We start from the raw sequence: 24,656 nt of genomic DNA, 5'->3' as shown, positions 1-24,656 counted from the left end.
TGTTTGCTTCATGCAACCTGTCAGTAAGTTTTGTGAGTATTTCTGGTTACTAGTCTATGCTAAGTGTTAGCTTATTTGTTTTCTGTGCTAAGTTTTAGCCTTAGCTTCCGCGTGAGATCGGCACGCATCCGTCTTGCTTGTCTTGTGTTTTTTGGATGATTTATGTTTAATAAATCATTCCTACCTTCACGTCTTGGTCCGGAGCCGTCAGTTTTGCATCTTGGGAGAACAACCGCGCAGCAAGCGTAAACCCCTTTATGACAGAATGAAGCCACCTTTCAGTTCTTCCACAGCTGACAGCCAGGAGATGGAGACGCGCCGGCGAAGACGGAAGCCAGCCAGAAAGGCTTCGCCTCACCGTCAAAACGCGTCATTCCCCCAAACTCCTCCTCCGGACAGCAGGAAGCCACAAGCAGCCGAGTAGTCCTCGCCGTCGAAGTTTGGTAATCCAATCCACCACTTTGCCAAACATTTGTCTGCTTGGGCGGTCAAGCAAATGCATTCCTCTTCTGATGACGTCACTGAACCGGCGCGTGGTGATATCACTCCGCCGGCGTCATCAAGGGAAGTCACGGACCAGAATTTTTTTTTTGTGCCTTCTAACTCCCTTTGTCAGCCACCGCCAAAAGACTTCATTCCTAAAATAAAATATTATCAGGACATTTTTTTGCAAATAAGGTCTAGTCAATCCCAGTCACCCCTAAGGATTCTACCCCCCTCCTGACCTCCCGCCACCCGCCCTTAAAGACTGTTCCAGACCGCAAGGAGCGCGTCTGGTATCCGCCCCTTGAGGGGGGGCTGGAGCCGGAAGCTGTGCTGGTGTGGTGGCTCAGCTGCGCCCAGCCAGGCAGCAACCTCCATCGCGGCCGCCGTCACCAGTCTTTCGGCCTGCCAAGCCGCAACACCCAGCTAGACCGCCTCCGCCATGCTCATGGCTAACCTCAGCCTGGGTGGGCCTGCAGACGCCACCATCATCTCTGGTGGGCTTGCAGACGCCACCATCATCTCCGGTGGGCTTGCAGACGCCACCATCATCTCCGGTGGGCTTGCAGACGCCACCATCATCTCCGGTGGGCATGCAAACGTCACCGGCACAGGTTCCTGTTTCTGCTCATCGGCTAGCCCCAGTTCCAGTTCCTGCTCCTCGGCTAGCACCAGTACCTGTTCCTGTACCTCGGCTGACACCAGTACCTATTCCTGTACCTCGGCTGACACCAGTACCTGTTCCTGCACCTCGGCTGACACCAGTTCCTGCTCCTCGGCTGACACCAGTTCCTGCACCTCGGCTGACACCAGTTCCAGCACCTCGGCTGTCACCAGTTCCAGCCCCTCGGCTGACACCAGTTCCAGCACTTCGGCTGACACCAGTTCCTGTACCTGCGCCACGCCAAGCTTCGCCGCCTGTACCTGCGCCATGCCAAGCTTCGCCGCCTGTACCTGCACCACGCCAAGCTTTGCCGCCTGTACCTGCACCACGCCAATCTTCGCCGCCTGTACCTGCACCACGCCAAGCTTTGCCTCCTGCCGAACCCACGCTAAGCTTCGCCGCCTGCCGAACCCACACCTGACTCGTCGTCTGCTTCCAAGCCTGCCACGACGCCGACGCCCCCACCTCCCCGTCGACCACGAATGTGGCCGCTCCCTGGTCGTCCGCCTCGCCAAGTGCGCCCACCTCCCCGTCGGCCACGAATGTGGCCGTTCCCGGGTCGCCCGTCTCGCCTGCTGCAGCGGTGTTCCACTCGCCGCCGCCACCTGACTTGTCCTCTGTGGATTCGGGGACACTTGGCCTGGCGACCCACTGCCAAGTCCTCCCTCCGCCCTCCCGTGACTTTTGACCCTGCTTGTTTTTTGTTTTTTTGGGGACATCTGGGATCTGTCCTTAAAGGGGGTCTCTGTCATGATCCGTGGTCTGGATCATGTTTTGTGTTTTCGGTTTGTTTTGGACTCCCTCAGTTCCTGGTTGTGCACTTCCTTGTTTGAGTTTGTTACCATGGTTACGTATAATTTTCACCTGCCTCTGTTATTTGGGAAGCACACCTGTCATTAATCAGAGACTACTATTTAAGCCTGCTTTTCCGGTCACTCTGTGTGGCTTCATTGTTTGCTTCATTCAACCTGTCAGTAAGTTTTGTGAGTATTTCTGGTTTCAAATCTATGCGAAGTGTTAGCTTATTTGTTTTCTGCGCTAAGTTTTAGCCTTAGCTTCCGCGTGCGATCGGCATGCATCCGTTTTGCTTGTCTTGTGTTTTTTGGATGATTTATGTTTAATAAATCATTCCTACCTTCACGTCTTGATCCGGAGCCGTCAGTTTTGCATCTTGGGAGAACAACCGCGCAGCAAGCGTAAACCCCTTTATGACAGTGATGCTTTTCTTTAAGTTTTGTTATCAATCAGAAAAATCAAACATGGATAAGTGTAGAGAAATAAAGCGTTTTGCATTTTTACCATCATGCATTGCAGGGGATTTAAATAGGTGTAATTTTAAATGATGTGTTGTGCCTGGACATTTTGTTTTATACATTTTTTGCACCATGACTAGGGAGAGTTGTTTGGATTGGGTCACAAAAGAAAATGCTGCACATTTGGACAGTCTGGACACCCCTGGTAATCAATTACAATTATAAAACAGCAAAAATGTTTCAAACGTGGATCCGTGGAAAGAAAGTGTTTAGCATTTTTCCCATCATGCATTGCAGGGGATTTAAATGGGTGTTATTTTAAATTATTTTTATTTAATGGACATTTTTTTAAATAATATCCACAAAGTTCAGTGAGCAGGTTGTGTTATGTGTGAGCATGTGTGTTGACTTTTTGTGTTGGTTTATTTGCAACATGAGGTGGTAAAGGTTGTTTAGATTGGGTCATATATAAAAATGATGTGCCGGGTAAAATTCAATATGCAATTCATGGTCATTAACCTGAATTACTCACATTGTCCACAAGATGGCGACGAAGTTGCAGCAATTATAAGATCAGATATTTTAAAATGAAGTTGGTTGCCGGGCAGCACGGTGGAACAGGGGTTAGTGCATGTGCCTCACAATACGAAGGTCCTGAGTAGTCCTGAGTTCAATCCCGGGCTCGGGATCTTTCTGTGTGGAGTTTGCATGTTCTCCCCTTGACTGTGTGGGTTCCCTCTGGGTGCTCCGGCTTCCTCCCACCGCCAAAAACATGCACCTGGGGATAAGTTATTTGGCAACACTAAATTGGCCTTAGAGTATGAATGTTGTCTGTCTATCTGTGTTGGCCCTGTGATGAGGTGGCGACGTGTCCAGGGTGTACCCCGCCTGCCGCCCGAATGCAGCTGAGATAGGCTCCAGCACACCCCGTGACAAGCGGTAGGAAATGAATGGATGGATGGAAGTTGGAGCCACTATGCAGGCTAGATTTCATATTAAACTCAAAATGCCCCAATGCACACTACTTTGAACACCTCTGCTCTGCTTGAATATGATCAGGTTCCCGATGTTATTTCAATTTAGGGGTTGGGGGATGGGTGTAAACAATTTTTTTGTCGCTTTGTTGGGACATGACAGAAAATAACTGAGAAGCACTGCTTCAATGTTAATAGTGTTGGTCAAGAAAGCGAATACAATAATTAACAAATGATTGTCAAATCTTATTATTCATTTTACATGATCATGTTGTTTTTTGTATTTTTCATGAAATGCAGGGGAGGCGCTGTGTTCTAGAATTTAAGACATTATTTACAACCTCAAATGAATGTCTCATTATGACGATAACTAAGCTAGAGAGGACCTAATGACTCTTGAGTCCGCCCAAACAGTGTGTGTACATAAATAAAAATGACACGTCTTTAATATTGTGAACTGTCAAGAGTGATGACATCTTCTTAAAACGTCTCCCCGGGCCAACAATAAAAATAGAAAACTCTTCAAAAAGACGTTTGGTGTCTAATTAGAGTGTCTGCAGAATGTGCCTAGAGAGGTCTTTTTATCTTCATGGGAACATTAAGGAACACCGCAGTATTTTTTTTAAACACACCTTTAAGACTCTAAGTTAGCTTATTATAATAATTGAAAATCCATGAAATGATTACAATGTGTAAAACAATGAATCATGTTAAATATAGGAGGAAAAATTTAACTTTTTAACTTGGTTAAATGATAAGTTATTACATGTAAAAATACCTATTTAACTCATTGACATATTTAAAAAATATGTAAGTTGTGTTTTTTACCAGGTTTGTTAAGTCATTCATATTAAAAGTGTAAACAGAATATATATATATATATATATATATATATATATATATATATATATATATGTGTGTGTGTGTGTGTGTGTGTGTGTGTGTGTGTGTGTGTGTGTATATATACATATATATGTATAAATGTATATACATATATATACAAATATGTATACATACATACATATATATATATATATATGCGTGTATGTATGTGTATGCATATACATAGTCCTAGATATGTTTAAAATTATTTAAAGCGCACTATGCAAAATAAACGCAACATTATTAATATTACTACTACGGATAACTTTAACAAAAATTCCTCAAAACAGCCCACTACCTATAATATGGGCTTTTTTAACATAAGATCCATCCATCCATCCATCCATCCATCCATTTTCTACCGCTTGTCCAAAACGTTATTAGTTAATGAGGTCATTAGAGACAACAATCTTAATGGGGACGGCCTGGTGAAGTGGGGAGAGTGGCGTGCCAGCAATCTGAGGGTTACTGGTTCAATCCCCACCTTCTACCATCCTAGTCACGTCCGTTGTGTCCTTGAGCAAGACACTTCACCCTTGCTCCTGATGAGCCTGGTTAGCGCCGTGCATGGCAGCTCCCGCCATCAGTGTGTGAATGTGTGAATGGGTGGATGTGGAAAATAGTGTCAAAGCACTCTGAGTTCCTTAAAAAGGTAGAAAAGCGCTATACAAGTACGACCCATTTACCATTAACGTCATTGGTCTCAGCGAAACCTGTCTCAAACAGACACATTTTTTACGCTGAACGAGGCATCTCCTCCTAACTATACAAATGTGCATATTGCCCGTCCCCTTAAAAGGGGGTGGGGGGATCGCACTAATATACAATGAAAACCTTAACCTTAACCCTAACCTAAGTAATAAATATAAATCATTTGAGGTGCTTAGTTTGAGGTCTGTCGCACCGTTGCCTCTCTACCTGGCTGTTATCTACCGCCCCCCTGGGCCCTATTCGGACTTTATCAGTGAATTCTCAGAGTTCCTCGCTGATCTAGTGACGCACGCCGACAATATAATTATAATGGGGGACTGAATACCCCATCATGCATTCCAGTTCCGGTCACCAATAATCCCCGCCCCTTTTCAGACAAGTTTTTTTTATTTTTTTTAATAAAGCCAAGTTGTTTGTAAACAAAATGTCTGCCTGACTGCCGACAAGTAGGCAGGAGCTCTACTTCATAATTTGAGGGCTTCAGCGGAGAATATAAGAACATTTTCAATGCAACAAGGGTCAGGCTGCAGCCGTCTGTTGCACCTGCTGGACGCGACACCTGAGCGGCCACACAACGGTGCTTTCTCCTCCCGACAGCCAAGCAGCCAGGAGCACTCGTTCCATTGCGAGTGTGCACCGCAGCATTATCAAGCGCAACGTTTCAGCTCATGGATATCGGGGCAAGAGGAGGAAAAGGTAATTAGACATTTATTTCTAAATGATTGTTGAATCCCAAGAAATGTAAGGCAACATGTAAGGCAACATGGCATTGTAGTCCTAAGAGTCTGACATCTATTGCAAACTTGCCGTTTGTCTCGGAGAAAGCGGACAAAAGAACACAGTCAAATCAGCTAGTAATGTTTGCAGCGTTGTTGCTATGGTAACATGTCGAAATGTGAGTCACGTCGTGGTACGTCAGTAGCTAATTATATACTAATAATGGATTACATTTATTTAGCCCTCTTCTATCGACTAGATAAGGGGTCCCCAAACTACGGCCCGCGGGCCGGTTACGGCCTGCCAGCGTCCAAAATCCGGCCCGCGGGAAAACATTTTTTTATTATCATTTTAAATCTGACTCTTCTATTCCATTTTTTGGTGTCTCCTAGCCGCTCAGGCAAATCATTTTGTCTAAAAATGCATTTCCCTGTATGACTTATATTGTCTTAGCTGTTTTCATGTGATCTGATTGTTACATTCTTATTTCAGAGTCACCACACAGCTGCATGACCATTTCAACAAGGACGGAATAAACAACCTCTGGATTGTGTTCTTCGACTAATTCCAAAGTATGATGCAATTCTTTGCCATGATATAGCGATGGACACAGTGAAAAATGTGTTCAGTGGCTGTACTGGATCTGGGTGGCCAGTCAAGGGTGTTGGAGGTGCCAAATTTGGCTCTCTGTCTGGCCTCATCTTCATGCAACACATTGCAAAAACATCTATACAATGATCCTGGAAGGTTCCGGACATCCACATCATCACACACACCAAGAAATGCAGATACAGTTTGAGTGTGCTCTTGATAAAGCCTCTCCTGATGGAAGTTATCAGAGTCCTTGTCACACCCCGCCTCGGGTGAAGGTAATGTAACCATTGCAAACCAGACTTTCAAATCAAGGATGGCAAGGCACGCAGTTGGTAACAGTTTACAAACATTTATTGAAATCCCAAAAAGTGTCAAAAGGTGAACAATGACAGGAAAACAAAGCACCTACACTCTGTAATGGTAATAAACAGAGGCAATATTAGTATTGTATATTATATATAGTACATTTATATTCTAAATACATTTCAAAGTTGCATGCTTTAAATAGGCCTATATAATTCATCAAAATAAGCATATTAAAAATAATCAAAATGTAAATCATCCATTATAACAAAATACATGTATTCATAATCAAAGGTCAATAATCAAATATGTCAAAGTAAAGAATTAAATAATGAAAACAGATTTAGCAAAATCTATTAGCAATCAACAAAACTAATTTAACCGGTTACAACACAACATCTCATCATCAAAATAATCACCTCAGTAGATGATGCATGGAGACCGAAACTCCTGCTCAGGACAGAGAACCTCCTCTGGCAGTGACCAACAGCAGACTGTCAGAAAAACGGCATTTTCCAACTTAAATAGCCCATAGCTCCGCCCACTAGCTGGGACCAATTTGACAGGGGGAATTAAGAAAACAGTTATTTTGGAAATTACACCATAAATAACCATCACATGTCTAAAAAGTATTCACATAGTACTTTTGCATGTGTAGAGCAGTCATTTTTGTACACAGTATATTCAGGCTTTAGACAACACAACTTTCAAATGTCCAGTGTCCTTCTGTAATACCCAGCTTTTGATAATCATGGTTCGACCCAAATTTGGCCTAATTAGTGAATGCAGGTGTGTTCACCTATATAAAGCCCTCAACCCCACCCTGACTCTTTTAGTCAACTGTTCAGAGCCATGGTGGGTGACAGGTAACAATTTGTTGAGCACATGCTTTTCACTAGCTAACAAGATTGAATGTTTGTAGTTTGTCCATGTTGAGCTTCCCAACAAATGTGCACGGTTTGTGAGGAAGTCCAAAGGTCAAACAGTGACAGTGTGGGGTCAAACTGTCACATTACCTCCCTCCTCTCCAGCGACAGCAAGTTCAGGGAGACGAGACAGGTAATCAGCTAGCAAGTTAGTTTTGCCAGCTCGATGTGTGATATTGAAGCAAAAGGGCTGTAACGCCAAGTACCATCTGGTGACACGGGAGTTCTTATCCCTCATGGAGTTGATCCAGCTCAATGCTCGGTCCGTTTCCAGATCAAAGGTCCGTCCCAGAAGGTAATAACGTAGGCTGTCCAATGCCCACTTGATGGCAAGACATTCCTTTTCGATGGCAGAGTACCTAGTTTCTCTGGGATGCAGTTTACGGCTCAGATATAGAAGCGGTTGTTCCTCGCCCTCCTTTCCTTGGGCTAGGACGGCTCCAAGGCCCACACCGGAGGCATCAACTTGAACAAGGAATCGCTGGTTGAAGTCAGGACTTTGTAAGACCGGGAAAGAGCATAGAATAGCTTTGACCTTTGTGAAGGCAGTTTCACATTTTTCTGTCCATTTGACTGGATTAGAGGATGCTTTGGTAGTCAGCTCGACAAGAGGAGCTGTGATGGTAGAGAAGTGGGGCACAAATCTTCTGTACCACCCAGAAAGCCCCAAGAATGACCGGACCTGCTTCTTTGTCTAGGACTGTCTTGGATAGCCTTCACCTTGTCCACCTCACCTTGTCCACCTGAGGACGTATATGCCCGTTGCCAAGATGGTAACCTAGGTAGCACACCTCAGTTTTGGCCCACTCACATTTCTGGGTGTTAAGAGTGAGCCCGGCAGAATGGACTTGACGCAGGTGAGAGAGGTGGTCTTTCCAGGAAGTGCTGAAAACCACCACATCATCAAGATAGGCAGCAGAGAACTGGCCACACCCCTGCAGAGCGCGATCCATTAGCCGCTGAAAGGTTGCGGGGGCTCCGTGGAGTCCGAACCCACACACACCCTTTGGTCCACGGAAGGCAGTGTACTCCCTAGACTCCTTCTTTAAAGGGACTTGCCAGTATCCCTTACACAGGTCAAGGGTGGTGATGAACACAGCTTTGCCGAGCTTCTCAAGAAGTTCATCAATACGTGGCATAGGATAAGCATCAATTTAGAAACGGCATTCATTTTGCGTAGGTCATTACAAACTCGTATCGTGTTGTCTTTTTTAGGAACGAGGACAATGGGGTTACACCACTCACTGTTTGAGGGTTCAATCACTCCTAGATCCAGCATGGTTTGGATTTCATGGTTGAGGGGCTCCACCATCCGCTCTGGCACTCTGTATGGGCGCTGACGGATAGGTGTTGGGTTTTTTAAGTGAATGACATGTTCAATTAGTGGAGTTCTTCCTGGCTTTCCACTGAACAATACTGGGAATTCTTCACACACTGCAATAGTTTATGGGCAGATTTTGCAGACAAGTGACTTACATCAGGTTTCTGTGGTGTAGTGAGCATGGACAGATCTGTCTCCTCCACATCATCCTCCATTTTCACTTCCCGTGCCAGCATCACCTTTTTCTCTTGCAACTTCTTGCTTTGAGTAGGTACTTGACTGGCCTGGACATAATTTCCTTCCACGGATGATTTTCTCTCCTTCCATTCCTTCAGAAGGTTGATGTGGTACACTTGGGATGCTTTTCCTTTATCCGGATGTGAGATCTCATAGGTGACTGACCAGCTTGTCTGACCACGGAGTAAGGACCTTTCCATTGGGCCAGCAGTTTATGACTTGAGGTTGGAAGCGAGAGCATGACCTCTTGACCTGGCTGTAGCACCCTGTGACAAGCTTTCTGGCCATACCAGGTCTTCTGTTTCAAGGGGCAGACTGGGGCTCGATGCCCTGGCTGTTGGCAGTGGTAGCAGATGAGATCCTTCACTGGACTCTGTCTTGGGAACAGTCTGTTGTCCCCTGAGGTGCTGTAACCACCTGCTTTCTGCACACCTCTTTGGTGTGACAGGTCAGCTGCACCTTGGGCTGCTACATGGTTGTTCTGCTGCCTTGGCATTCGGAGTCCTTTACGAGCATTCAAGTACTGGCCTGCAAGTTTAGCAGCAGTAAGTCCGTCTTCTGGCTCATGTTCCTTCACCCAAGTCTTCATTTCTTTGGGCAGCATGCAAAGCATTTGCTCCAGAATGAAGAGCTCTGCAGTGTCTTCTTTGGAACGCTGCTCTGGCTTGATCCATCTTCTGTAGAGACCTTTGAGTCTGTTGTAAGTCTCCTTGGGAGATTCACCAGGGGGAATGTAGATTGACCGGAACTGGAGTCTATAAGTCTCAGGAGAGATATCAAACTTAGCAAGGAGGGCTTCTTTAAGGTCAGTATAGACGTTGGAAGAATCTTCCTCCATCGCAGAATAGGCATCCAGAGTTTTGCCGGTCAAGAGTGGAACAAGTCGGCAGGCCCAGTCAGACTGAGGCCAGCCCCAGGTGCGAGCGATGCGCTCGAAGCGGACAAGAAAGTTTTCGATGTCCTCACCCTGCTGGAAAGAGAGTATCTTTGGGCCTTGTCGGAGATGATGGTCAGGTGGCAAGGAATCTCTGGACGGCGACGCTTGAGGAATAGGAGTTGGCTGTGGGCGAGTTCTGGGTTTGGGTGACTGCTCATAATGACTATCATCAGTAGTACGGTAAGCATTTTGGTTAGTGAGTGAGTGATCTAGGCTAGGCCTTGTACAGACATTTTTTAACTCCTGGAGTTCACGGACTAGGATAGCTTCCCTACGTTGCTGTCCAATCAAAAAGTCTTGGAACATGTTAACCAGGGTAGGTTCACTTAGCACTCTTTCAGTCTTTGGTGGCTCAGCAGACCACCTAGCCTTCCCAGAACCCTTCCTATGCTGCATACGCCTAGCCCCAGAGTTCTCAAAACCTTTGACGTCTTCTTCAGACTCCTCTGTGTTCCATCCAACTTCACGCTCCTCAGCCATAGTCATCCGGTCCAGCCTTATCGCCGTGGCCCCTCGACCAGCCATCTCATCAGTCTCCTCTGTCATTGCCACCTCCGACACTTGGGATCTCAAACCAGTTCTGGCCTGCCCTCTGCCAGATTTGTTGTAAACTCTGCGGCTTGCCATCCCACCACTGCCACCATATGTCACACCCCGCCTCGGGTGAAGGTAATGTAACCGTTGCAAACCAGACTTTCAAATCAAGGATGGCAAGGCACGCAGTTGGTAACAGTTTACAAACATTTATTGAAATCCCAAAAAGTGTCAAAAGGTGAACAATGACAGGAAAACAAAGCACCTACAATCTGTAATGGTAATAAACAGAGGCAATATAAGTATTGTATATTATATATAGTACATTTATATTCTAAATACATTTCAAAGTTGCATGCTTTAAATAGGCCTATATAATTCATCAAAATAAGCATATTAAAAATAATCAAAATGTAAATCATCCATTATAACAAAATACATGTATTCATAATCAAAGGTCAATAATCAAATATGTCAAAGTAAAGAATTAAATAATGAAAACAGATTTAGCAAAATCTATTAGCAATCAACAAAACTAATTTAACCGGTTACAACACAACATCTCATCATCAAAATAATCACCTCAGTAGATGATGCATGGAGACCGAAACTCCTGCTCAGGACAGAGAACCTCCTCTGGCAGTGACCAACAGCAGACTGTCAGAAAAACGGCATTTTCCAACTTAAATAGCCCATAGCTCCGCCCACTAGCTGGGACCAATTTGACAGGGGGAATTAAGAAAACAGTTATTTTGGAAATTACACCATAAATAACCATCACATGTCTAAAAAGCATTCACATAGTACTTTTGCATGTGTAGAGCAGTCATTTTTGTACACGGTATATTCAGGCTTTAGACAACACAACTTTCAAATGTCCAGTGTCCTTCTGTAATACCCAGCTTTTGATAATCATGGTTCGACCCAAATTTGGCCTAATTAGTGAATGCAGGTGTGTTCACCTATATAAAGCCCTCAACCCCACCCTGACTCTTTTAGTCAACTGTTCAGAGCCATGGTGGGTGACAGGTAGTGATGGGTTGATGAGGCCTCATGAAGCGTTTCGACACATTGCAAAACTGTATTGATACTGTGTCGATACAGTGTCACTAAATACTGACATCTGCTGGACATTAAAAATCCCTACAGGCAACCTATGGACCGACTCAACTGACACTGATATTATGACCTAGTATATACAATAATATAAACCAAGTCATTGTATTTCATTTAGGATTATTTCATATCTTCATTTAAATAAAGATATATTTTTTAGATACAGTCAAATAATGTGAACATGTATCATGACTAGGATGGTAGAAGGTGGGGATTGAACCCCAGTAACCAATTGCTGGCACAGCCACGCTACCAACTTCGCCACGCCGTCATTCCTGTACCTTCTCTAGTAACAGTAGTGATGGGTCCACACAGATGCATCGGCGCATGCGTCGAGCTCATAGAGCGAAACCCTGTGTCGGTGCGCGTACCGCTTTTAGAAAGTCACGTGACCGATCATGAGCTGCTTTGGTCACGTGACCGATACGCGAACTGTATCGCACTGACACCTCCTCTGTGCCCTGTGAGCAACCTTCCCTCTAAGGTGCGCGCCTGCGCAATTGCGCAGTGCTCAAGCGTCCTCCGCGCACACCGTGCGCCGCACAGCCAATATATGCCGCGCACCAAATCAAACCCATCTGAATTCTAAACAAAATAAACACATTTATTCTGTGTAATTTTGAAATGCAACTTTGAGTGACAGTGACAACAAGCGGCCCTAATGGTGTTCGTCAACAACACGCATTGCGCCGCTTCCTAATAAACACAGTTTGGCGCGCAGGCGTCAGTGCGATACAGTTCATGAGCGGTCACGTGACCAGAACAGCTCATGAGCGGTCACGTGACCAAAACAGCTCGTGTTCGGTCACGTGACTTTCTAAAAGCGATACGCGCACCGACACAGGGTATCGCTCTATGAGCTCGACGCATGCGCCGATGCATCGGTGTTGCCGGACCCATCACTAGTGACAGGTAACAATTTGTTTGTTGAGCACATGCTTTTCACTAGCTAACAAGATTGAATGTTTGTAGTTTGTCCATGTTGAGCTTCCCAACAAATGTGCACGGTTTGTGAGGAAGTCCAAAGGTCAAACAGTGACAGTGTGGGGTCAAACTGTCACAGTCCTCTTTTTGCAGCCTCTCAATGCATTGCAGAACACTAGTAAAAAAAAACAGAAAACATCCTCTTCATTGCCTTTCACTTCAAAAAATAAAGCTTGAATCTGAAAAATGAAGAATATCATATGAACATACGTTGTGGATAAAGCAGGAAGTGCTTGTCACCATATTCCATCGTTACCGGAATACACGATCAGTCCATGCGTGCACGAAGACAACGTCACTTCTGTCAAATTGTTTTACGCAATTATGATCATCCCCATCATACCAGTTATCATGGTTTTCGCTTTTGTAATCATTATTTGAATAACAATAACATATAAAAGATTACATACAAAACAATTGTTACTTAAGAATACAGTATTTATTTGGAAACCGTACAGCAGCCTTAAATAGCAAATAAATATTTTTTACTATTACATTAAACACATCAATTCACAATACTGATCATTTAAAAGTTTAGTTTTTGTTACACCACAGACATAGATTTTTGTTAAAATACGTTGTTTAAAAAGAAGTATGCAATGAGTTAGTGGTGCCCCCGTGCGTCATTTATTGCGATGACAGAAAAGTAAAAATAGTTGAAAATGTGGCGATAATAGTCCCTTTTTTAAATGTACATTCTGTTAATTTTTATATTATTGTTCCCTTTTACTCCTTGGTAAGCTATAGTTTTATACAAAACATTAAAATAACACAGAACATGATGTAGCAGACTTCGTCGTAAAATGTTCAAGTTCCGGAAGTGACGTAGTTTCTACGCGCATGCGTGGACAGATTGTGTTTTCTGCTATCAATGAAGTAGTGTTCTGCAAACTTAGCAAAAGGATATGCACTTCCCTGTTTGGAGGAAAACAAAAGGCCATCCAACAGCAATGACTAGAATGGTGCATTTTTCTTTAAAGCTATTTACATATCAAAGATATATTTGATACTAAACATTCTCAAATTGAGTATTTACAAATTATTTTCGTCATAATTTTCAATCATTAAACAGTATATTTAAACAACGCTAACAAAAAACAAGAAACGTAAGGAATAACAGTTAAAAGTATAAAACACAAATCAAATAAAAGCATCATATGACACATTACATATTGTTTTTTCTTTGATGCAATGTTTTTTTTATAATGTCCCTGAGAGGGACAAGCGGTAGGAAATGGATGGATGGATAATAAAATGAAAAACTATTTGGTTTGCATGACATAACATTGTATTTATGAATAATGGATGGATGGAATATGTAATACTCCTAGTAGACACAGCAGTTTGACGGCATACTCAAGTTTTTATAACATTTACCTTGTAAGAACAGAATCCTTTCTTTGAACTCAAACAGTATATTATAAGTACTAAACAGTATATTGTAAGTACTAAACAGTATATTATAAGTACTAAACAGTATATTGTAAGTACTAAACAGTATATTGTAAGTACTAAACAGTATATTGTAAGTGCTAAACAGTACAACAGAAAGTTCAGTCCAGTAAAATTTTGAGATTAGACATTAATGGTTAATTGACTCTTTTTCAATGTGACAAAAAAAGATCATTCTAAAGAAACAGCCTGGATGAATTTAGACAAAAGAGATTTATAATGTAACATTTGTGACATGATTGTAACTTTATTTGGGATAAGAAATGTGTTATGTTTAGTCCAATTTTTTTCAAAATGAATATGAGGTAAGAAGTTTCTCTGTGAAGTGAATTATATTTATATAGCGCTTTTTCTCTAGTGACTCAAAGAACTTTACATAGTGAAAACCCAATATCTAAGTTACATTTAAACCAGTGTGGGTGGCACTGGGAACAGGTGGGTAAAGTGTCTTGCCCAAGGACACAACGGCAGTCACTAGGATGGTGGAAGCGGGGATCGAACCTGGAACCCTCAGGTTGCTGGCACTGCCGCTCTACCAACCGAGCTATACCGCCTCTGGGACACAATCCTTTTTGGTTCACAAGTTCTATCATAATTAATTGTGTTCCTAGTGTTATTGTTACATTTACTAACTAATAAGTTTATTTTAGCAATCATTAAGCTTGGAGAAACTTACTCCATTTGTTCATCCCGTAGAGAAGACTTTAAGAGCTGAAGAAGCAGGATTGAAATGCCATTCATCAATCTTTTATAATCAATAGGATTCATGTCAATAATATATTTTTCAACAAATTATTATGTTTGAATGAAAGTCCATTTCTGTCAAAAATAATAGAAAAACAGGATATATTAATTTTCTTTTTAAATGTTCTTGTAGTCAGACAATATTTTCAGTATATTAAATGGAATTTTTACCTGATATTGGATAGGCTCCAGCACCCCCCGCGACCTCGAAAGGGACAAGAGGTAGAAAATGGATGGATGGATGTTTCGACTGTCATTTGCAGTCTTCTTCCGAAGGGTCACCTGACCACTGACGTGTTGCCTATCAGTTCCTCCCCCATTGGCCATCAAGTAGTCTGCTTGGTTGTCCAGGCCTATAAGAAGAGCTGATAGGCAACACATCACAGCAGTCAGGTGTCCCTTCTGAAGAAGACTGCAGATGACAGTCCAAACAGGTCAGGTAAAGATTCCCTCTAATGTACTAAAAAGATTGTCTGACTACAAGAACATTTGAAAAGTATATAAATAAAACGACATGAGTCTTTTTTGAGCAAAAAAAAAGGATATTTAGTATGTATCTATGTGAAATATATTGAATATTCCAAACAATATATTTGTGTGGAGAGAAGTTGTTTGGAAGCCAACTTCCATGAATCCAGAGGTTGTTTATTCCGTCCTTGTTGAAATGGTCATGCAGCTGTGTGGTGACTCAGAAATAAGAATGTAACAATAAGATCACATGAAAACAGCTAAGACAATATAAGTCATACAGGGAAATGCATTTTTAGACAATATGATTTGCCTGAGCGGCTAGGAGACACCAAAAAATGGAATAGAAAAGTCTGATTTAAAATAATAATAAAAAAATGTTTTCCCGCGGGCCGAATTTTGGACGCTGGCAGGCCGTAACCAGCCCGCGGGCCGTAGTTTGGGGACCCCTTATCTAGTCGATAGAAGAGGGCTAAATAAATGTAATCCATTATTATTAGTATATAATAAGCAACTGACGTACCACGACGTGACTCACATTTCGACATGTTACCATAGCAGCAACGCTGCAAACATTACTAGCTGATTTGACTGTGTACTTTTGTCCACTTCCTCCGAGACAAACGCCAAGTTTGCAGTAGATGTCAGACTCTTAGGAGCCCCGGAAGCACTAGTTGCTAACTTGTTTGTAGTGGATGCACACAAGGCTAACTGCTTAGCTCATTACGATGCCATGTTGCCTTACATTTCGTGGGATTCAACAATCATTTAGAAATAAATAATGTGTAATTACCTTTTCCTCCTCTTGCCCCGATGAAACGTTGCACTTGACAATGCTGCGGCACACACTCGCAATGGAACGAATGCTCCAGGCTGCTTGGCTGGACTCAGGTGTCGCGTCCAGCAGGTGCAATCAACGGCTGCAGCCCGACCCTTGTTGCATTGAAAATGTTCTTATATTCTCCGCTGAAGCCCTCAAATGATGAAGTAGAGCTCCTGCCTCAGTTAAGCTACTTGTCGGCAGTCAGGCAGACATTTTGTTTACAAACAACTTGGCTTTAAAAAAATTAAAAAAATAAACTTGTTTGAAAAGGGGCGGGGATTATTGGTGACCGGAACCGGAATGCAACCTCTCTCATACACACCGGTAAGATGCTCTCATACACATAACTGAAATCCTTGCACATATACTACTGAAATTGTTGTCTGTCACACGCACGTGTAAAAAGCACGCACACATACAGGTGAAATCCGTTTATACATAACAGTGAAAAATAATTCCAGGTGTTTGTGTGTGTGTGTGAGAGAAAAACATTTCAGTAGTGTTTATGAGAGTGTTTCAGTAGGGTGTGTGAGAGAAAAACATTTTAGTTGTTTATGTGAGAGCATTTCTGTAGCGTATGTAAGAGTGTTTCAGTAGTGTGTACAAGAGTGTTTCAGTAGTGTGTATAAGAGTGTTTCAGTAGTGTGTGTGTGAGAAAAATATTTCAGTTGTTTATGTGAGAGCATTTCAGTAGTGTATGTAAGAGTTTCTTAGTTGTGTATAAGTGTGTTTCAGTAGGGTGTATGAGAGAAAAACTTTTTAGTTGTTTATGTGAGAGCATTTCAGTAGTGTATGTAAGAGCATTTCAGTAGAGTATGTAAGAGGTAATTCTGAATAATGTCCCTAACGGCCCCTCATGGTCAGGGGTGTCACCACCTCCAAAGTTATGATACTCCCGTATACTAAAGTAATGTCCGATCATTACCTTATAAAATTCAAAGTTCTGACTCATTGTCAACAAGCTAATAATAATAACTGCTTTAGCAGCCGCAACATTAATGCTGTCACAACAATGACTCTTGCTGGCCTACTGCCTTCGGTAATGGCGCCATTCCCAAATTATGTAGGCTCTATTGATAACCTCACTAACAACTTTAACAACGCCCTGCGCGACACCATTGATAGTATAGCACCGCTAAAGCTAAAAGAAGGCCCCTAAAAGGCGTCCCCCATGGTTTACAGAAAAAAATAGAGCTCTTAAACTATCATGTAGAAAACTGGAACGCGAAGGGCGTGTGACTAAAGACTTCTAAGACTTCTTTCATCTCCGTAATATCGCTAAATGTCGTTCCATTTTGTCCACTAGCGACGCTGAGATCATTATTCATGCGTTCGTTACGTCTCGTCTCGATTACTTTAACATATTATTTTCGGGCCTCCCTATGTCTAGCATTAAAATATTACAGTTGGTACAAAATGCGGCTGCTAGACTTTTGACAAGAACAAAAAAGTTTGATCATATTACACCTATACTGGCTCACCTGCACTGGCTTCCTGTGCACTTAAGATGTGACTTTAAGGTTTTACTACTTACGTATAAAATACTACACGATCTAGCTCCATCCTATCTTGCTGATTGTATTGTACCATATGTTCCGGCAAGAAATCTATGTTCAAAGAACTCCGGCTTATTAGTGATTCCCAGAGCCCAAAAAAAGTCTGCGGGCTATAGATCAATTTTTATTTGGGCTCCAGTACTCTGGAATGCCCTCCTGGTAACAGTTAGAGATGCTACCTCAGTAGAAGCATTTAAGTCCCATCTTAAAACTAATTTGTATACTCTAGCCTTTAAATAAACCCCTCTTTTAGACCAGTTGATCCGCCGTTTCTTTTCTGCTCTGCCACCCTCTCCTTCGTCGGTCCCCTCCAAGGTTTCTCATTGTGTCCCATTGGGTTGAGTTTTTTCTTGCACTGATGTGGGATCTGAGCCAAAGATGTCGTTGTGGCTTGTGCAGCCCTTTGACACACTCGTGATTTAGGGCTATATAAGTAAACTTTGATTGATAGATTGATTGATCAATTGAGAATAAAGAGCCTTTAATATGTATATATACATATTAGATTGACCACATTTCTACCACATGTATGTACAGTATATGTCTGTGTGTGTGTGTGTGTGTGTGTGTGTGTGTGTGTGTGTGTGTGTGTGTGTGTGTGTGTGTGTGTGTGTGTGTGTGTGTGTGTGTGTGTGTGTGTGTGTGTGTGTGTGTGTGTGTGTGTGTGTGTATGTATGTATGTATGTGTGTATATACACTACCGTTCAAAAGTTTGGGGTCACCCAAACAATTTTGTGGAATAGCCTTCATTTCTAAGAACAAGAATAAAACTGTCGAGTTTCAGATGAAAGTTCTCTTTTTCTGGCCATTTTGAGCGTTTAATTGACCCCACAAATGTGATGCTCCAGAAACTCAATCTGCTCAAAGGAAGGTCAGTTTTGTAGCTTCTGTACGAGCTAAACTGTTTTCAGATGTGTGAACATGATTGCACAAAGGTTTTCTAATCATCAATTAGCCTTCTGAGCCAATGAGCAAACACATTGTACCATTAGAACACTGAAGTGATAGTTGCTGGAAATGGGCCTCTATACACCTATGTAAATATTGCACCAAAAACCAGACATTTGCAGCTAGAATAGTCATTTACCACATTAGCAATGTATAGGGTGTATTTCTTTAAAGTTAAGACTAGTTTAAAGTTATCTTCATTGAAAAGTACAGTGCTTTTCCTTAAAAAATAAGGACATTTCAATGTGACCCCAAACTTTTGAACGGTAGTGTATGTATGTATGTATATATGAATATATGTATTATATATGTATATATGTATATGTATGTATTTATAGATTTATATAGATTCATATATTTCTTTAAATATGTATGTTTAGCTATATTGATAGATGTCATGAAATATTGTTGATTTAAAAGGGATTAACAATGGAAATGCACATTTTATGTAAATGACTTACCAAACCTGATAAAATGTATACAAAATCTCAATTAGTCAAGTAGATATGTTCTACAGGTAATTGTTCATCATTTAACCAAGATAAAAAGTGTAATTTAGCCTTTTATATTCAACATGATTCCTTGTTTGAGCCGTTGTAAATATTTCATGGATTTTTTATTTATATAATAGGCCAATTTATAGTCTATATATATATATATATATATATATATATATATATATATATATATATATATATATATATATATATATATATATATATATATATATATATATATATATATATATATATATATATGTATATATATGTATATATGTATATATATGTATATATGTATATACGTGTGTGTGTGTGTATATGTGTGTATATATATTTTTTTACATATCTAGATGGCAATACAACCTTTCAGTGGATCCACACTTCCCCCTGCAGCTTTGTAGCTGCAAGTGGAGGTGCATGGTTACTTCTACCACTAGATGGCAGCATTGTGCTGCACAGTGGGACCTTTGAAGCGCTGCACTAGTTAGGAATGTTCTTGGACTTAGCAACATCCAACTTGATGAATGGACCTCAGAAAGGCCTCAAATTCACACTCAGGGAGGAAAACGACCAAGGCTCTTTGTTTTAAAGCTGTCTTAAACCGTCTAATACGACATCAAGGCTACTTCCTCCATGTTTGAGCGAGCATTGAGGCGGTGATGACACATTAGCGTAGTTAGTGATCCCTCTTTCAGCATCGGATCATTCCTTGTTTTTCCTTCTCTCAACTCTTCCGCTGGGATGCGTCCAGGCCGCAGACTCAGGAGTCGCTCAGTCTGACAGTAATGCCGTAATTTCGGGGCTTGGCCGTGACAATAGTCTCCCCCCCCCCCCCCCCCCCCCCGCTCGCCAAAGACCATTCGCACACGGATCATTGGGGATGTCACAGTGGGGTTGGAAAGCAGACGAATGGGGTGAAAAAGTGCCTCTCAGACATGACAGAGACCACATGAGAGACACCCCAGTATCGAGTGGCTTTAAAAAATACATAGGGTTCTTGCTTTGACCTCGTGCAGAACAATACTCTCAGTGTTCGGACAATCAGGGTTTTGACTCCTACAGAGAAGACCGTAAACTATAGTTATTTTACTACATTGTGTTGCAATAGGGTTATAGCTTCAAAGGTTGAAGAATATCAATCATTAACTGGTGACTAGGTACACATGATTAAGTCACTGGGCTACCAACATCAATTGTATTATTCCATTCCATATTTTGTGATTTTGAAAAACCTGGGTTTAGCATTGTGACTGCTACAAAACTAAAACGGAGCACATTTGTCCTTTGGTCTCAGCTAGCTAGCTAGTCAGGGCACCCTTCCCAGCAGGCACAAGGCATTGAAACAACGTTGAGACCTTGTTGAATTAGGTCCTGATGTTGAGCAACTCAAACATAACGTTGAAACAACATGCTTTTTGACAATGTTTAATCAATGTTGGGTTGTGACGTTGATTTGACCGTTGCATTTTGGTCATTTCCCAACCAAAATTCTACAACTCAAAATAACGTTGAAACAACATGCTTTTGACGATGTTTAATCATTGTCGGGTTCTGACGTTGATTTGACCGTTGAATTTTGGTCATTTCCCAACCATTATTGTACAACACAAATACACCGTTAAACAACATGCTTTTTGACGACGTTTAATGAATGTTTGGTTCTGACGTCGATTTGATCATTGAAATTTGGTCATTTCCCAACCAACAACCTGGATCCAATGTTGGACATCAACTCAGTTTACATATATAACTATTTTTCAACATTGTTTCAAAGTCAGTTTTAAAGGACATGTACGCATAATCAATGTTGTATCAATGTCTTGTGCCTGCTGGGTTAGCTAATCTACAAAACAATAGCATTATATCCGTGACATATAGTTAAGAGTGTGACTCAGACAGTGATTTGAATAGTGCTTTAAATTCTTTGGCACGGATATTAGTACAAAATCAATAGGAATCATGCTTTTACTAAGAGAAATCAACGCTTGAAAGCAGATTGTTGGAGATGCTTTGTGTGTTGGTTAGCTTAGCAACAAAGAACTAACTCTTCCTTTAACTTCTGCTCCTGTTTTATTTTCATTGACCTAAAACGAGTGGAGTTCTTGGTATAAAGGAGGTACATGTTTTTTTTTAGTGCAGTGACTCTACATGAATTATACAGTATATGAGTGATATCAGTACCACTACACAGCAAGGATGACTGAGGTGTAGTTTATGACAAGAAGGTGGAGTGTACAAAATGTTCATTGATGTTTGTTCATGAACACTCGGCTCCATTCAGCACATTGAGCTGACATCTATTTCTGTGACATGTTGACTGCTGCCATCACGCCGTGAATCCACCTGTGTTCATCCCGCCAGACTGTGGGCACCGACATTGTGCTTGTTTTATGTCGCACACACACACCCACATGTATGTTAGGACACATACATACATACATACACACACACACACACACACACACACACACACACACACACACACACACACACACACACACACACACACACACACACACACACACACACACACTGTGGGCATTCATAGTGGGCGGTAATAGCGCTGCAGCTTTCAGAGTGCAGATAACGTCACAATGTGTACTCAGTGCAGACATGATTGCTCTGCTTGTTTACTACGCTGCCGTGGTAAAAGACCAGGCAGACCCCTAGGCATTTCCTTACTGGGAGAGAGGGGCCACTGTAGTACTCTTCTTCTTCTTTAGGGGCCACTATAGTACTCTTTTTCTTCTTCATTAGGGGCCACTATAGTACTCTTCTTCTTCTTTAGGGGCCACTATAGTACTCTTCTTCTTCTTCATTGGGGGCTACTATAGTACCCTTCTTCTTCTTCTTCGTTAAGGGCCACTATAGTACTCTTCTTCTTCTTTAGGGGCCACTATAGTACTCTTCTTCTTCTTTAGGGGCCACTATAGTACTATTCTTCTTCTTCATTGGGGCTACTATAGTACTCTTCTTCTTCTTTAGGGGCCACTATAGTACTATTCTTCTTCATTGGGGGCTACTATAGTACCCTTCTTCTTCTTCTTCTTCTTCGTTAAGGGCCACTATAGTACTCCTCTTCTTCTTTAGGGGCCACTATAGTACTCTTCTTCTTCTTTAGGGGCCACTATAGTATTCTTCTTTTTCTTTAGGGGCCACTATAGTACTCTTCTTCTTCTTTAGGGGCCACTATAGTACTCTTCTCCTTCTTCATTAGGGGCCACTATAGTACTTTTCTTCTTCTTTAGGGGCCACTATAGTACTATTCTTCTTCTTCTTTAGGGGCCACTATAGTACTCTTCTTCTTCTTCATTAGGGGCCACTATAGTACTTTTCTTCTTCTTTAGGGGTTACTATAGTACTATTCTTCTTCTTCTTTAGGGCCCACTATAGTACTCTTCTTCTTCTTTAGGGGCCACTATAGTACTATTCTTCTTCTTTAGGGGCCACTATAGTACTCTTCTTCTTCTTCATTAGGGGCCACTATAGTACTCTTCTTCTTCTTTAGGGGCCACTATAGTACTCTTCTTCTTCTTCATTGGGGGCTACTATAGTACCCTTCTTCTTCTTCTTCGTTAAGGGCCACTATAGTACTCTTCTTCTTCTTTAGGGGCCACTATAGTACTCTTCTTCTTCTTTAGGGGCCACTATAGTATTCTTCTTTTTCTTTAGGGGCCACTATAGTACTCTTCTTCTTCTTTAGGGGCCACTATAGTACTCTTCTTCTTCTTCATTAGGGGCCACTATAGTACTTTTCTTCTTCTTTAGGGGCCACTATAGTACTATTCTTCTTCTTCATTAGGGGCCACTATAGTACTCTTCTTCTTCTTCGTTAAGGGCCACTATAGTACTCTTCTTCTTCTTTAGGGCCCACTATAGTACTCTTCTTCTTCATTAGGGGCCACTATAGTACCCTTCTTCTTCTTTAGGGGCCACTATAGTACTATTCTTCTTCTTCATTGGGGCTACTATAGTACTCTTCTTCTTCTTTAGGGGCCACTATAGTACTCTTCTTCTTCATTGGGGGCTACTATAGTACCCTTCTTCTTCTTCTTCTTCGTTAAGGGCCACTATAGTACTCTTCTTCTTCTTTAGGGGCCACTATAGTACTCTTCTTCTTCTTTAGGGGCCACTATAGTATTCTTCTTTTTCTTTAGGGGCCACTATAGTACTCTTCTTCTTCTTTAGGGGCCACTATAGTACTCTTCTTCTTCTTCATTAGGGGCCACTATAGTACTTTTCTTCTTCTTTAGGGGCCACTATAGTACTATTCTTCTTCTTCTTTAGGGGCCACTATAGTACTCTTCTTCTTCTTCTTCATTAGGGGCCACTATAGTACTTTTCTTCTTCTTTAGGGGCCACTATAGTACTATTGTTCTTCTTCTTTAGGGCCCACTATAGTACTCTTCTTCTTCTTTAGGGGCCACTATAGTACTCTTCTTCTTCTTCATTGGGGGCTACTATAGTACCCTTCTTCTTCTTCTTCTTCGTTAAGGGCCACTATAGTACTCTTCTTCTTCTTTAGGGGCCACTATAGTACTCTTCTTCTTCTTTAGGGGCCACTATAGTATTCTTCTTTTTCTTTAGGGGCCACTATAGTACTCTTCTTCTTCTTTAGGGGCCACTATAGTACTCTTCTTCTTCTTCATTAGGGGCCACTATAGTACTTTTCTTCTTCTTTAGGGGCCACTATAGTACTATTCTTCTTCTTCATTAGGGGCCACTATAGTACTCTTCTTCTTCTTCGTTAAGGGCCACTATAGTACTCTTCTTCTTCTTTAGGGCCAACTATAGTACTCTTCTTCTTCATTAGGGGCCACTATAGTACTCTTCTTCTTCTTCATTAGGGGCCACTCTAGTACTTTTCTTCTTCTTTAAGGGCCACTATAGTACTCTTCTTCTTCTTCGTTAAGGGCCACTATAGTACTCTTCTTCTTTAGGGCCCACTATAGTACTCTTCTTCTTCATTAGGGGTCACTATAGTACTCTTCTTCTTCTTCATTAGGGGCCACTATAGTACTTTTCTTCTTCTTTAGGGGCCACTATAGTACTATTGTTCTTCATTAGGGGCCACTATAGTACTCCTCTTCTTTGTTAACGGCCGCTATAGTACTTTTCTTCTTCATTAGGGCCCACTATAGTACTCTTCTACTTCGTTAGGGGCCACTATAGTACTCTTCTTCTTCTTCATTAGGGGCCACTATAGTACTCTTCTTGTTCTTTAGGGGCCACTATAGTACTGTTCTTCTTCTTCTTCGTTAAGGGCCACTATACTACTCTTCTTCATTAAGGGCCACTATACTACTCTTCTTCTTTAGGGGCCACTATAGTACTCTTCTTCTTCTTTAGGGGCCACTATAGTACTCTTCTCCTCCGTTAAGGGCCACTATAGTACTCTTTTTCTTCTTTAGGGGCCACTGTAGTACTCCTCTTCTTCGTTAGGGGCCACTATAGTACTCTTCTTCATTAGGGCCCACTATAGTACTCTTATTATTATTTAGGGGTCATTATAGTACTCTTCTTCTTCTT

Source organism: Entelurus aequoreus, linkage group LG03 (assembly GCF_033978785.1).
Source record: "Entelurus aequoreus isolate RoL-2023_Sb linkage group LG03, RoL_Eaeq_v1.1, whole genome shotgun sequence".
Lineage (NCBI taxonomy): Eukaryota > Metazoa > Chordata > Actinopteri > Syngnathiformes > Syngnathidae > Entelurus > Entelurus aequoreus.
This window is presented reverse-complemented; position numbering follows the sequence as displayed.